Source organism: Acanthisitta chloris, unplaced genomic scaffold (assembly GCF_000695815.1).
Source record: "Acanthisitta chloris isolate BGI_N310 unplaced genomic scaffold, ASM69581v1 scaffold46147, whole genome shotgun sequence".
Lineage (NCBI taxonomy): Eukaryota > Metazoa > Chordata > Aves > Passeriformes > Acanthisittidae > Acanthisitta > Acanthisitta chloris.
Window position 1 is genome coordinate 30,052 of NW_008682907.1, and position 4,685 is coordinate 34,736.

Below are 4,685 nucleotides of genomic sequence, written 5' to 3' on the forward strand. Positions count from 1 at the left end.
AAATTTGAGGAAACAAGACCTAGCAAGTCAGAAACCTCAAGGCGGTACACATGTAGTGTAGTTTGTCCACATACTCACATTCCTTCTTTGTTTAACCAGCAAATTAATCAGCATTATACCTACTTGCTGGGTTAACATTACCCCTATCTGCCTTTGAATGTATTCTCTCTACTGTTGTGACTGTGGGCACTTTAATGTGAGAGACATTTACTTCCTTGCATGAGTAATTGTGAGGGAACTTCTTGTGCCAGTAGATGGTACCAAACACAAATCAGGTAGGAGGTAAACAGTGTATGAGTAACCCTGCCACTGGTGACAGGGTGGCTGTGCCATGTGCTGCTGGGTGCTTGGGATCAGGTATAAAATTAACACTCTTCGAAACTGATGAATAGTCTCTGAGCAGGTGAGACACTTCTCTGCAAATTGTTTTTAAAATAGCATCCAAAAATTGCCATAGTTCTTATGCAACATGAAGAATTTCTGTAAGATAAATAGTCTGAAACACTGAAGAAAACTGCATGGCCTGGGAATCGAAAGAAAATGGCAAATCTTATTTTTTTTATTCTGTATAAAGAATACATTTGTACAATTTTATTTCTAAATCTAAGTATTTCCAAGCTTATTAAATTATTCCTACAGTTTTATAATATAAATCTAAAAAAACACTGATTATTTCACTTAATTAGGACAATGGATTGAAAAAATAATAAAAATCTATTACAGAACTGCATAACTGAACTAAAACCATTAGTTTTGTAGCCTTTGTGTATATAAAAACATAAAGAAGGTAATCCAAGGCTACAAAAAACAATTTTCAAGCATGTCACACCAAGAATCTGATTTTGTATTTTAACGAATGAGATCAGATGAAATGAGAACATTTACATATTCCGGTGAGGACTTAACCACTAAAAATGTTATTTGAAATTTTATTTTTTAACAAGACTGCTGATGAAAATAAATGCAAAAATAGGACAGCCCTGGGCTAGCTGATTTACTTAAATTTTCACTGTAACTGATTTTCGTTTTTCTCACTTCAGTGCATCCTGTCTCTCATTATTAAGAATATCAGAGTATGTTTTATGGAGCCAAAATCCTTACCTTTGAAGAAAGATTACAGCCCTTTGCTAATTCCAGCTTCATCACAAAACTAGTGTGGGGTGGGGTTTTTTCCTCCCTCAGAAACTTATTGCAAATCAGCAGAAATAATTCCAGAGGAAATGTGGATTTTTGAGCAACATTTTAAGGAGTTGTGATGAGCACACAGGACAGGAAAGGAGATTTAAAAATATAAGATATTCCAATCCATTGATGGTCAAGTTTAAGTTTACCCATTCAGAGCTTATTTAAAAGAACTATGTTAATGTTTCAGGATTTGACCTGTTGCATTCTCTTCATTTCAAATCTGGCAGCTAACAAATATTTACATAGTCAAATCTCTCCAGGAATTTTTTCCAAGCTTTGAACTGCATGCTATAAACACATGTCAGCAGAGATCAGCCTAGATATTTTCTTCCTTCTTTACAATCACCATATAAACTGGTTTGTTTCTTATTTATGAATCCTAGGATAATACTTGCATGAATGGAAAAAAGCAAGTTAGCAAGAGAAATTTCTGAGCAAATAAAGTATCCAGCAGGAGACACACACTCCCTTCCATCACTCTTTTTGTTTTACAAGGGATGGTTAAGAACACTATTTTTCCACTGCCATCCAGTTCTGTGTGATCGACTTGCTCAGTCCTTGTAAGGATTGAGTAGCTCATCAAGAGAGTTATTTCTGTTTTAATTTCCTCAATGTGCAAGAGGAAGAATCTATTCAAAATGGGCAGATGGAATATATACTGAGCCCAGACCATTTACATCTTTTAATCTTGTGACCTATCATTCCATGACCAGTGAGGAGACACAGGAAACACTACACTGCATTTACCAAGTGATCACTTCTCACTGCTCAGCCTCTACTTTGCCTTCATAGAGTAGATCACAAACTCTTCAGATCTGGACTACTATGTTACCTGACAAGGAATCAGGGCAGAAGAAAACACTACTTTCTGTAACACATTCTTGCTTCCTGTTAAATTAAATCTACCTTTATTACAGAGAACTTTGATCCACTCAGCCAAGCAACATTTTCATCCCTCGCTTTGAAAACAGATACCTTACTGAAAAGAGCATCCGAAGGTTAGAGTGACTGATTGACAGGATAAATACTGCAAGTACCCCAGGAGATTGTTTCATGCAAATGTAATAATAGACTTCCTGGTGCTATTTCCCTGTGAAACTTCCCTGTTTGTTCTCTTCAATTTTCAAAGTAATGTCATATATTTTCTGCAATACAAATGGCATTATCTGCCATACATGGAAGCTGAAGGGGATACTTAAAAATTCTTACTTGCTCTACAGACTTCACTATATTCAGAAATGCCTCCTGTCTCTCTAGTGGACAACTTGAAAAGTGGTAGAGTCACTTAAAATTAGAAGTGCATTCAAGCACACTGTTCAAATATTGCTCCTCACAGATGCCTGTTTAGTGTTTCCAAAGGAATCACACAGGACCCAACTGCCTCTAGCATTTTTCATCTTCCCATGCTGTAGGGCCATTCTAGCCCAGCCTCCTATCCTTAAAAATGCAAAAGTGCTAAGTTAGAATTATTACTAATTTCCTGTACCAGGAAACTCAGTGCTTGCTTTTTTTTTTTTTTAAATACCTTCAAAGATGCTTTACATAAATTTGCTGCAAAAATGTTGATACATCTGAAGCTAATATCTACATTGGCCAAGAATGAAAGTCATGGAATGTGTTTCCTTCACAGGAAAAAAAACCCTCAGAAATAATCACTATATTTGCAAATAAAGTTCCACACCTTTGTGTCCTACAAGAGTGGGATATGTAATTCCCCCAGATTTCAGTGCCAGAGAAGGCATGAGGAAACAAATCAGGAATACAGAAAAGACAGGAGTAGAGAGTCACTGTGGTATGGACTTACCACCTTCTGTCACCCCCAAACAGGGATCAGGAACCTGCTGGATGTGCTCAGCCCAGAGGATGAAGCAGCAGTATTTGCATCATTCACTAACATATAGTTTCACCACAGTGACTGTTTTCTTTCCCTTCCTCCTGGGGAAAGGCCCCTAGTAATTCAGACAGTCACTAAGGCCAAGGTTTAGCTTGTAAATGCAATATGTATTTTAAGCAGTTTACTTTTTTAGAGCACGTATATTTCTTCCCCTACAGAATTATTTTGAGTGCACTTGTAGAATAAAGCAGGATCAAGAAAGATCATGCCATATTGTGGCAGGGGTTTGTTCATCAGTTTCTCATTATAATGATGCTCTTCTATTACAGTGTTTATCCCTATGAGGTATGACATGACATATTTATGGTGGACACTGTTCAGCACACAGGTCTTTACTGGCTCAATAGAGGTGACAGAGTGCACTTGGTCTTCCTACATCTGAAGAGCTGACAATGCATTTCCTGAAAATAATTGTGCATTATAAATTATTTGCAACAACAACAACCACCACAGTATTGCCCAGATTCTTCTCTCACAATGCTCTCAATTAATTCCTTGAAAGCTTACTCCTCAGCTTGGAACACAAGTTTTGGACTGCAGAGGTTTGCAACAAGAATTTTTACAAATCCAGAAAAGAAAGCCTATTTTTCAATCATAAAAGCTAAACTGTCAGACAGCTGACCTCATTTTCAGCACCTATCACGTTATATTCTTAATTTTATTCCTTCTTTTTGTCTCCCTGCCTTGAGTCCCTACCTACCTAAGAACAATTTCTAATAGAGATACAATGTTCATAATCAGCATTCAGCTGACATTTCAGCTGGATTCCAATCCACAGCATTGTTTTATGTTTATTCCTTAATTCATCTTCTCTGAACATTTCCCATCAAGCATTGTGTAGGTTTGGTATTACAAGCAAAGAAGCTGTCAGAGAGCAAAAGTGTCTGCTGCAATGCTGATGAATTTGCTCTTGTAGAATGTGGAAAAAATGGAAAAGAAGAGAGATCATTTATGAGTCACAAAACATTATTGAAGTACACTGATTCCATGGGAGGATATTTGTTAACTTATTTGCCCATTCACCTATTGACTTTTTCAAAGCCAGAGCCTGTGACACGGAAGTACAGGCAAATCAGACCTCTCACTGCAGAAGTTTAATTTGGGTGTTGAAATACTATGGGTTGAGTATTGCTCCTGGGAATGCCCAAGCAAATAACATCCCTGTGGCTAATGGGAAGGGACAAAAGTGTCTGAAATATGGTGCATAGAGCTGGCATGAAATGCCTTCCCCAGGGATTGCAGGGTGTCCCTAAGCACTTCTGCAAGTCATTCCAGTTCTCAGCTTAGTTTCTTTAAATAGGAGCCTTGGGATTCAGACTGCTCAGCCCCCTTGGAAGAGACTGGCAATTAAGGACAGAAACAGTGGCATTTCCCCTCCATGCAAAACAGCCTCATGGTTTAAACATCATTCATAAAATGGGATTGCTGTGACAGAGTTCTACTCAGCTGAAAAAATACAAATATTTTGAAGGAGAGCATGAAGACATTATAAGTAAGAGCTGGAGGTTCCTTATCTAAGCTGTTGCAATGGAATAGAAAGGAGCACAAGATTTAAGTAAGAGGCCTAAATCACAATGAGAAGTGTGAAAGGTTGCATATGAGTTTG